Raw genomic sequence first — 12,280 nt, forward strand, 5'->3', positions numbered from 1 at the left:
ACAAACCTCCAGTGATAATGCTTTGGTGAAATCAACTTCATTAGCCATACGAACGAAGACGTTATGCGGTCTCCTCATGGCAGAAACTACTGGACTGGCCGTAAGGCCCCATCGACTGTGAATGAAAACCCTCATAGCATCCAACGACAGACGGTTCTTCAAGAACTTGAGGACTACAGAGTAGCTGAAAGGTTCCGCTGATCTTGCTATTTCTTCTTTAGTAAACTGAAAATATACCTCACCTTCCAACATCTTTGGAAGCCTGGGTGCAAGAAGCATCTCCGGTATAGGTTGAGGGACGGCACCCACCAGATCGGCAAAGGAAGGCCGACCGGTGCCACCCTCTACGGCTGCCATGCAGCCTCACGTAAAGCCTAGACCCCGTGCGGCAGCAAGAACCCTATTCTTTAGAGAGAAAAAGGGTATAGAACTAACCAAGTTGTTCAAGTGAATTGGTACACAATCTCGTGAATGCAAACTAGCTTATTAGGTTTTGGTTTAAATACTCTTTGTTGCCTCATTTGAAGAAGTTTATGAAATTTGATGAATTTATTTATTGTGAGTTGAGTTTTACTCCTCTTGTTCTTAATTGAACTTTTGAACTTATCAAAGTTAAATCACAACTTTTGTGACGTTCCTATTTAGTAATCTGGGTTCTTGAGATGGGTTATTCAACGGATCTAGATTTTAATATAATCTAGGTTTTTGAAAGGAGTTCTCATCGGGTCTAGGTTCTCCATCCATTTGACTTATTTTGACTTTCTTGGATGAGTTTTCAATTTGATTTTGGGTTCAAGGGATTCCATTCATGCGAGTTCATATTATTTACGCTTTCCATGGCGATGGTTCCCATGGGGGGTGATGGTTCCCATGAGAGGTGATGGTTAAGGAAGTGTCAAAAGACACAACCTTTTGATTTTGTCAAAATGTTGTGTCACTTCTTAAGGTTGTGTTATTTGCCAACTATTGAGTTACTAATGGTTGTATTCTTTACCAACCAGTGCATGATGACCTATAAATAGGTGTTATTGGTGCACAATTGCACTCACTTAATTCCTTTTGTCTATCACCAAGTTGTGGGACAAATACACTTACGGGAGTGTCACCTTATTGCAAATTTCATTTATATTTGTTTTTCATAATTCTACATGATTAAACTCTTTCACTGTAACATTCTGAATCTAGTTCCCAGAATCAAAAAGACTAACAGAGATAGAAGCACCAACATGATATATGTCTCATGTTTTTGTTTTTGTTTTTGTAAGATTCTTTTCTTTTTCTGAGGTTTTTGATAGTATTCTTTTTAGTATGTAGCTAAGAAGTTTTGAACCCTGCATTTTAAGCTTGAATCAGCATATTAATTATTCTAATACAAACAAATGCATAAAACTGATACATTACTAAAACTCTCCTGTCATCGCAGGAGCACCCAAAAACGAGAAACAGAATTGCAGTTTTATGAGTTTACTGCATGTGACATACAAACCAGGCCACAAGATTTTACTAACTAGGCTTCACAAACTAGGTACTGAATTACGAATGACACTTAGAGTTCGTCCTTGAAAGAGGTCATTTTAGGGTTAGTGGTGGCAATTTTTATGGGATAAGATGCCTCCATTGCTATACCACAAAGTCCCTCTTCTGCATCAACCCCACGTTGTATCCTCAAATAACCCTTTTCTCCCCATTCAGTTCCCTAGGAGTTCTTCACTATCCAGTACTTTGTACCATCCAGAGTTGTTCCATAGCCCACAATCGCCATGCCATGATTCAGCTATTTTCCACAATCTCCAGTATATACTCCTTGTAGTCACATCCATTTCAACCATATAATTGTATGTGTGAGATACACACACACACACACACACACACACACACACACAGGTTCTTAAATTATCAATTGTTCAAAAAAAATTTAAGCCGATGGAAAGAGCTAGTTAAGTTATAGTTAAGTTATATTCTATCATGGATATTGTATGTACATTATATATGTGTGTACTAATAAACCACACGGCCAATAACTTGCCTCTGAGTAGAATTGAAAGTCCTTGCCCCCAGCATCGATTGTGTTGGTAATGGGTAAATCCCATGACCAAGTGGTGTCCACATGGGTGGGGAAGTTATTTGTTAACTCCCCACCACTATCACAACTCAAGGGAAGTTATTTAACTTCACATATTTAGAAAATTTAATTAACTTCCAGGCATGTCTCTTTTAAGATAAGATGAGGTACATCATTTGGTAGTGTGTAAAAAAGAGTCCTACAAGAAGACAAAAAAACTCTCCTCTATCTCTCTCTTCATTTTTTCCTAGAGAAACCATTAAGATCTCTTGATCTTGAAGCGTAGAATTTTCTAGGAGACTCTAGTAACCTCCTAAACGATGTAGAAGTGCAAACAACAAAGTGACGTGGGTTGTAATACGAGCAAAGATCCGACCTTGTGGAAATTTCGCTACGTGAGATAATTCGATTTAACCTTTATTTAACATAGGTATCAGAGCTTATGTTGCTTGTTTTCGTCCTTGTGAATAAGATTACATGTTGTTTGATGCTTTGGAATGAGTTTAAAAGCATGTTATTAATGATATGCTATGGTCTATTATGTTTCAGATTTTTCATTAGAGGCTACTGTATGACATGTTTAAGATTGAAGTATTTACATGAAAATGATCCTTATAATGTCAGAAACATTTCTATTAAATTTGGTGAAGTTTCGTTGCATATAGAAGAAGAAATCTGAAACCCTAGTTTTAAAACTTCTTGTTTGGATCGTGATTTCGAACCAAGTTTTAGCCAAACAAATCTAATTTTTTGGTAATAATTTTTATTTGGTTGGAAAGCTGGGTTCATTAGCTTTAATTGGATATATCATATGCTTAATTTGGACTCCGTATGAGTAAGTTATGATTGATTGAACATGGCTGCTCAAAATCAGAAAAAATCAGTTTTTTTGGCTTGAGGAAGAAGACGATGAACAATGTTTTTTTTTTCCAGTCCCACTCTTGGTAAGAGAGAGTGTAGTCCACCCATCCACTTGGCTCCATTTTTAATCACTTTATCGACACATATACACATTAATATGACTGAATTTTGAGTTTAGAAGTCTTAAAACACCATGAGCGGAGGAGGTGATGTTCACTCTCTGTTGCGGCAAGTGAAACAGAGACAAAACAGCCTCTAGAGTAAAAATGAATCACACACACGTTGTCGGCGTGTGTGGGCGTGTGCAAAGAATTCCAATGTCATTTTTTGACACTTCCGGCATGTGTAATCGTGTCTTGGTATCTAAAGTTGATTGCTAATTTTTTTTTTATTGAAAAGAGAGCCAAAAATATTTTTTTGAAAAAAAAAATTGATTTGGGACTTTATTTTTTGTCGTACTTCCTCAAGCCATATTTTTCTATGTTATGTGTTATTTATATACATTAGTTGTGGATTCTCTATCCGTTGAACCACATGCATACCAGTATGATTGTTTTTTTTTTTTTTATAAGAAATGGATAGAGTTGACATTGGTAATTTGTTGGGATCATGTATACTGCTTGTATTTATTTTTATGTGAATGGATAAGGTGTAACTTATAAGTATATTGATGACGTGACATCCTTATTTATTTATTATTTTTTCTAAAAAATTTGTAGTAAGATTTTCTTTGGAAATGTAATATTGGGAATGTAATTTTATTATTGAGGCCATGTAAAGGGATGTGTTTCACGTCTATTGATATACTTTAAGGTCACCTTAACATGATGCACCAAATTACCAATGTGGCTTCGGGTGGAGCCTATGTGCTATGTGTTTAGCGCAATAATTTTTTTTTCCATATTTGATGAATGGACTATATGTGCATGAATTTTGAGGATTTAAAAAAAAAAAAATTCTCCATAAATTTTATTCAAAATTAATTAGATATGGCATTTGGACTTATATAGTGGGAGATGATTATTGGTTTTTTGCGAAATTTTTCGATCTTACTATATTGGAAGGAATTCCATGGTCTAGTTAGATTTTGGAATAAAATTAAATGTGTGCTAATATCAATCTCGCGCAATGAATGTAGTGATGGCCACTAAGAACGTAGTTGCTAACCTTTCTAATGGGGAGAAATTAAATGGAACCAACTATGACATGTGGCATAGAAAAATTCAATATCTGCTTAATGAACAAGAGGTCCTTGAAAATCTGTCTCACCTGATGATACAACCTGATGAAGGGAATACTTCCCAACATCGTCATGATATGGAAGCCTATCTGGCTTGGGCAAAGAAAGATCGGTGCGCGTGCTTTACCATGCTTAGCAACATGCACAATGATTTTATTGGGGAGTTTGAGAACTGCCCAACTGCCCAAGATATGTGGAATCAGTTGAAAATCACCTATGGGGGGACATCAGCTACTAGGCTTTGTGCTCTCACTTTGAGATTTGAGCAATATGTTATGAATCCTAAACATACCATGACTGGGCATTTGAGGTCGATGTCTGCCTTATTTTGTGATCTAAAGGCTGCTGGCAATAATCTCACTAATGAACAACAAGTTATCGTTATGATACGATCTTTGCCCGAGTCAACTTGGGGGCAAATGAAGCTTGTTTGACACACAATGAGAATATTAAGACTTTTGTTGATATATTTCGCCATTTGGAGCTAGAGGCGGAGTGCATAGATGCGCACCCTAATATTCTACTTGTTGCCCAAGCTGGGAAGCACAAGACATTTAGGCCTAAGTGCAAGCCACATGGGAGATCTGTTGGACCGGCAAATAGTCTTGAGCCAAGGGATGGAAAAGTAGCAAGGCGCCACAGAGGCAAGTGTATTGGCAAGGACAAGTCCAAAATGAAGTGCTATAACTATGGAAAAGTGGGACACTTTGCTCGTGAGTGCACTGAGGCAAAAAAGGTATCCCCTAAACACAACTCTCTTATTACTTATGTTTGTTTACATATTTTTGTTGCTCATTCAATCCCTGAATGGATTGTAGACACAGGAGCAACCAAATATGTAGCTCGAGATCGAGTTAGGTTCATAGATTATAAAAGAATACCAGTTGACAGATAGTACGTTATATTGGGTAACGGAACTCGGGAGGAAGTGCTTGGAGTTGGCACCTACCAACTCAAGATGTGTCTTGGGCGTTTATTACTTCTTCATGATGTGCTAAATGCACTTGGTGTTCAATGTAATCTATTTTCAGTTATTCTTATGTTGGAACTTGGTTTTACTTTTCATTTTGATGGCCCTTAGTTGGACTTTTATTTGGATAGGGCTTTGTATGGACATGGATTTCTTTCGAATGGTTTCTTTATGTTGGATTTAAATAATTCCTCATTTTCTTTTATGGCTTCAAATGATGATGATGTTGTTTCTAATTCATTGAAATGGCATGCTAAACTAGGCCACATAGCAAAAGATAGAATGGCTATATTAGCTAGAGAAGGTCTATTGGGTTCTCTCGCTAATGTTAGCCTACCTGTGTGTGAGCCTTGTTTAGCTGGTAAGGCTTGTATAAAGCCTTTTGGAAAGGCTTCTAGAGCATCTTATCTTTTAAAGTTAGTCCATTCTGATATTTGTGGACCTATGAATGTGAAGGCACGCCATGACGCATTTTATTTTCTCACTTTTATAGACGACTACTCACGTTTCAGTCATGTCTATCTGATCTCTCATCACTTTGAAACATTAGATTGTTTCAAACGCTTTGTGGCTATGGTTGAGAATCAGAAAGAAAGAAATTTAAAAATTCTACGAACTGATCGTGGTCGAGAGTACTTGTCTAAAGAGTTTCAGAGACTATGTGAGTAAAAAGGGATACGCAGGCAATTAACGATTCCTGGCACACCACAACAAAATGGTGTTGCGGAAAGGAGACATTGCACCTTATTAGAAATGGTTCGATCAATGATGGCACAAGCTAACCTGCCAATATCTTTTTGGGGGGATGCTTTTCTAGATGCTGCCTACATTTTGAACCGTGTGCCTTCTAAGTCCGTTCCTTCAACATATGAATTATAGAGTGGCCCAAAACCAAATTTGGAACATTGGCGGCCTTGGGGTTCTGCTGGTTATGTTCACACCACTTCCCATAAATATGGAAAACTTGGCCCTAGAGCAAATAAACATATCTTTATAAGATATTCAGAGACCTCAAAGAGCTATGTGATGTTTGGTGCACATCCTAACGGAGGAATGACAGAAATAGAGTCACGTGATGTCACATTTATCGAGAATGATTTTTTCAATATTGGTGAAACAAAGAATGATCTTGAACTTTTTGAGTTGCAAGAACTTGAGGGAGTTACATAATCTTTAGGCGAGGGTAGAGGATTATCACATCCTAGAATCGCAAAAGATAGTGTGAGTGACTTGCTTCTTAGTGAAAGCATACCACTAGAATGTAACTCACAAGAGTCTGAGTTATGAAGAAGTGAACGTGGAACCATTCCTCGTCGTCGTTTTGAGATTGAAGGGGAATCTTTCATGTGTGCTCCGTGTGACTTTGATGAACCTTCTTCTTATGAGGAAGCACTAAGTTCACCTGCTTCAAATAAATGACTGGTTGCTATGAGAGATAAGATGAGTTCTATGACAGAGAACCAAGTTTGGGAGTTAGTTGATCTTCCACCTGGGCACAAATCTATTGGAAACAAATGAGTTTTAAAAATTAAGCGTAAGACAGATGGATCAATTGACAAGTATAAGACCCGACTCATGGCGAAGGGCTATATTCAAAGAGAGGGTATAGATTATGAATAAACATTCTCCCATGTGGTGAGATTTGCTTCCATTCGCCTTATTCTAGCTATAGTTGCACATCTAGATTTGAAACTTTTTCAAATAGATGTGAAAACTGCATTTCTCAATGGAGAACTAGACAATGAGATCTATATGGATCAACCTGTTGGTTTTGAGGTTGAGGGACAAGAGCGCAAAGTATGCCAGCTGAAACGTTCCATTTATGGCCTTAAACAATCATCTAGACAATGGTACTTTAAATTTCATGAGGCTATTACTTCAATTGGCTTTGAAATGCTAGAAGAAGATCACTGTGTGTATGTCAAATGAACAGGAAAAAGTTTTTTAATTTTGTCTTTGTACGTGGATGATATCTTATTAGCTGGAAATGACATGGAGATAATTGTCACCACAAAAGAGTGGTTGTCCTCTACTTTTGAAATGAAGGACATGAGTGAAGCAAATTATGTGCTGAGAGTTAAAATTTCAAGAGATTGATCTAGGAAGCTTCTTACATTAAGAAAATTCTAGAATGATTTTGTATGCACAACTCCAAACCCATAGATACTCCAATTGAGAAGGGTTATACTTTGAGCCTAGAACATTGTCCTAAGAATGATGAGGAAAAGAAAGGAATGACCAGAGTTCCTTATGCAAGTGCAATTGGAAGTCTGATGTATGCTATGTTGTGACACAACCTGACATTTGCTTTGCGGTTGGATTGGTTAGTCGTTATCAGAGTAACCCGGGACCTGTTCATTGACAAGCAGTTAAGAGGATTTTTCTATATCTTCGTGGGACAACAGACCTTGTTCTTTGCTACCAGGGTGGAGACATGAGATTGAAGGATTATAGCGATGCTGATTGGGCAGGTGACAAAGATGAGCAAAAATCCACGACGGGTTACGCATTTATGCTTAGTGGGGGAGCTATTTCTTGGTGTAGCAAGAAACAATCATGCATTGATTTGTCCACGATGGAGTCAGAGTACGTTGCTTGTTCAGCAACTGTACAAGAGGCTGTTTGGTTGAGGAGATTTTTCCAGGGCCGAGAGGTTACAACTCTTGCAAATGAAGCCGTTAAGATATACAGTGATAGTATGGCAGCTTTGGCACATGCCAAGGATCCCAAATACCATGGCAGAACTAAACACATAGATATTCGTTTTCATTACATTCGAGATGTTGTTACGCGAGGTGAGATGATCCTACAACATATCTCTACTAGCAAGATGGTAGCTGATCCTCTCACTAAGGCTACTAGTAGAAATGTTTTCCAAACTCATGTTAGGAGTTTGGGACTTCATTAGATTTGATATATGTTGTATTAAGGATACCTTAGACTTTATTGTAAATTTAACACTGTTAGTATCTATTGCAGTGAGATTATTGTGTTTATCTCATATTATTAAATAATTGATACTAAGTGAAAAGCACACATTATAAAGAAGTCACCAGGCAAAGATCACTCCACTCACATGGATGATCACCTTAGCGCTTGAGTAGCGAGCAAGATGAGACAAGTTGATTACTTTGGCGCTTGGAAAGCGAGCTAGTAAATATCTTAAATGCTTTGGAGTATTTAAGATAAATTTAAAGAATGCCGCCTTAGTTTGGCTAATATGAGACTTATAAGAGTCGTATATGAAGTATTTGTACAAATTCATAAAGCCTGATTAAAGCGGAATATGAGATCTTAGACAGGCGCTAGATGAGTGACTGTGCTAAGAAACTCAAGTTAGAGCTCCTTTGTGGAGACTAGACTAAGATTCCTACGGTGTTTGAATGTGACAAACCCAATTAAGTAAAAGTTTCATCGTAACATACATTTAATATTGTATGTGCTGTAAACGACCATATGAGGGAGTGATTGGATGAGTCCCTGCTCCATCACTATGTGAGTCCATTTGGATCATTAAATGATCTATTCATATACCCTTGAACCTGGAACTATGTCCTGAAATGAAAGCTTGATGTTGCTACTTTAGCATGTTTTCTTAGGGCCACGAATAATACGGTCTCGTGGAATATGTCTAGGAAATCAGTCAAGTCTAATTGAATTGACATGAGTGTCTAGGGAAGATTGTTTAGATTCTTGTTATTTTATGTCTCATAGCCCGGGCGATTGTGTCGTTTTGACTCAATATAATCATGAGCATATTATATATGTAAGATCAAGAATTGCTTTGAGTTATAAACTTGTGAGGGATTAAGGATACTTGATCTAGTGAGATCAAATAATCTGGGGCATAGACGAGATATAATGAGGGATGTACTATGTTAGTATGATGGTGACTTAATATAGTACTCCTACCTTTTGTCTTCTCGTCAAGTCGCATGCTTCATTTTCTGTATGAGGGATAATTGATTGAGAGCACATGAGGAGATTGTTAATGGACATAGCACCCATAGTGGATTAGTGGGAGATGTTGGTAATGGGTAAATCCCATGACCAAGCGGTGTCCACATGGGTGGGGAAGTTATTTGTTAACTCCTCACAACTATCACAACTCAAGAGAAGTTATTTAACTTCCACATATTTAGGGAAGTTAATTAACTTTCAGGCATGTCTCTTTTAAGATAAGAGGACGTACATCATTTGTTGGTGTGTGAAAAAGAGTCCTACAAGAAGACAAAAAATTCTCCTCTCTCTCTCTCTCTCTATTTTTTTTTCCTAGAGAAACCATCTAAATCTCTTGATCTTGAAGTGTGGAATTTTCTAAGAGACTCTAGTAGCCTCCTAAACGACGTAGAAGTGCAAACAACAAAGTGACGTGGGCTATAAGATGAGCAAAGATCCGACTTTGTGGGAATTCTGCTACTTGAGATAGTTCGATCTAACCTTTATTTAACATATTGCAACCGATACAGGTTGGTTTGCAGCAGCTTTCATCAAGGCATTCTCATCATTTTGTGGAACACTTTCATACCCATCTATTTGCACCCTAGGGCCATTCATCTGCAAAGCAACAGAAACACATCCGGACTCGTAATACTTCCATTTGCACATGCATAAAAATCTTCACGAAAAAAATATTCATTGCATGCACCTACATTGTTGATTGTACTACGCCAAGACAGTACTATATCATATATATATATATATATATATTATCAACGTTAATTGTTAATGTTTAGCTGTTAAAAGGTGCAATGCTTTAATTTTGGTAATTTTGTATGTAAAGTATAAAATTCCTGATCATGATCATAGGATTTGGACGGTGCAAATGTATTTTCTCCAAATTAAAAAGATCTGTGATCATGTGAACAGTTATTTAACCTTAGCAGAATCACACGACCCATCTCGGGCTTGGTAGGGATAATCCTTCTCTGTTGTTACTCCACCAGTTTGCTTTATGAATTGGAATGCATTTTCCATCAATCCTCCATCACAACCTTTGTTTTCAGTATCGCAGTGATCAACCAGCTCCTGCTCAGACAGTGAGACTAGCTCCTTTGTTTTGATCTGGTTGATACCCTCCACTGCAACTACAGTTGAAAATGCCCAGCAGCTACCTATAACATCAACAGTTTTGAGTGAGTTCTCAGCAAATAATGAATAGGACTGCTAAAATATATTGACAAGATATAAGCACGTAGTTTCAACTTCTTATTTCTTTTTTAGGTAGGGCTTTCTGAAACTAGAAATTAATCAACCTTAAAATTTTCTGTTTGATTTGATGGTAAGACATATGTGCTAATTACAAATTTAATTGTCAAGGGAGTTTGCGTTATTGTTAGAGAGCTGTGTCTGTTGCTTAATTCCATGCGAATATGAAACACTTTCTATTCAAGATTTTTCAGGCAAAATGTTTCAAAGGAATAAAAGTGCCATTATTTATCATGAATTTCGTCATCCATAGTCACACTAGGTATATATGTTATACTTTAAATGGTTTTTCATCTAAATGGTTGACCTATATATATAAACCTTTAAAATGTATCGCGACTAAAGAATATGATAAAATCAAGAAAGAGTATTATTGCTCTCGAATTAAAGAATAATTACCACATTTGCCTTGATCCTTGACACCGGTGACTGCACCTTGTTTCCTCCAATCAACGGAGGATGGAAGACTGTCAGCCCCCTCATGCATGAAACCACAGGTCCTCCGGCCACCTCGAAACATCCTGTTGTGGCTAACCTTTGAACCGGCATAGGTGCTTGCAAACTCGTGGTTGGTCATATCCACAAATTTGTTGAGTTTAAGCTTTATATGGTTTATTCAACATCATGTTCACAAGGTGAACATGCTTCACATTCTCCTTGAACACATTGAAACGATTATGCTTCTCTTGTAGCTCCCGAGGGACAGTGTGCTGGCTTCTCCACCTCTAGTACAGGTCCCACAGTTTCTCCTCTGAACCCAAGTCCGCCTCTTGGAAATCAAAGCTCTTGGCTACACCCAAAAGTAGAGCCAAGGAAAGAGCCACCAAGAAAAACTTCCCTATATCAATGATGCTTATATATATCTATGAGAAAAAATGAATATATATATTTTATCTGTGAGGAAAATGAAGTATTTACTTTAAATGGAGAACAATAGAATGAAAGATTAATGGGGACTAGAGAGTTTTTGTAGATGAAGCTGTTTGATATGGTTTATGGAGTATCGATGCAACCACGCACGATGTTTATATACAAATAGGTTGTACCAAAGGATGGGTTACTTGCAATCCTAGGCCTTCAGAGGTTTAACCAGATAATATGGGGGAAGGTGGGGGAAGGTGAGATTCCTTTTAGAGGGGTGGTTTGGATATATTTGGCTCCTCTGCAGCCTACATGCCAACCACGCTATCTTGCTTAACTTGCTTATAGAAAGTGACGAATTGACTATGTTGCTTCAGGCTCAAAGACACGATTTCTGGCAAGTGGGGGGATAAAGTGCTAAAAACTTCCCTGTCTTTTCCCCAGAACTGAAAACTTTTCTCAAGACTCCTAATACTTTTTCCATTTATAGTTTTTTGTTTAAACTTTGATTTTGTTTAGTTTAGTAAATTTAGACAAAACTAATTTATTGAAGAGAGAAGCTTGGGGCCGGATGGGTGCCAAAATAATTTTCACATAGGCCAATAAGAAATAGCCACGTAGGCACTCCAGAAAAATCAGAGAAGAGCCACATGCACAGAACAAACGCTCTCCCTCTCCTTCTAGGCCCTGAAAGCCATAGATCAGTTTGGCTATCTTTATGGAAGAGTCGATAATGAAAAGAGCTTCTGTGCACAAAACTAGAGGTCATCAATGAAAAAGTCGAAGCCTTTACGATTCCACCTCTGATGGAAAGAAAGGTAGGGATTGTTAGGTTCTTTTATTTGATAGTGTCCGTGAAGATGGAGAAGTTCCGCACATCGGTAGACAAGATGGATAATTCGTAGGTTGAAGAGTTAATATCGGTGAAGCCACAAATAAGGTGAGTAAAGAATGCTGCATTTATGTCAGAAATGGGTAAATCTTTCTTGGAAAGCCAATAACTGGCTTTCATCCAAGTTTTTGTTATGTTTTGTTCTTTTGAAGGAGAAGTGTTTCTCTCGCAGGCGACGGGGTTCAA

General features: G+C 37.6%; 1 pseudogene; it reads right to left on the reverse strand.

Annotated features, from left to right (window-relative positions):
• Positions 1–1,546: 1,546 nt before the first annotated feature.
• Positions 1,547–11,971, reverse strand: LOC121255970 (annotated as a pseudogene).
• Between the last annotated feature and the right edge of the window lie 309 nt (positions 11,972–12,280).

The sequence above is a fragment of the Juglans microcarpa x Juglans regia genome, chromosome 3D (assembly GCF_004785595.1).
Source record: "Juglans microcarpa x Juglans regia isolate MS1-56 chromosome 3D, Jm3101_v1.0, whole genome shotgun sequence".
NCBI lineage: Eukaryota > Viridiplantae > Streptophyta > Magnoliopsida > Fagales > Juglandaceae > Juglans > Juglans microcarpa x Juglans regia.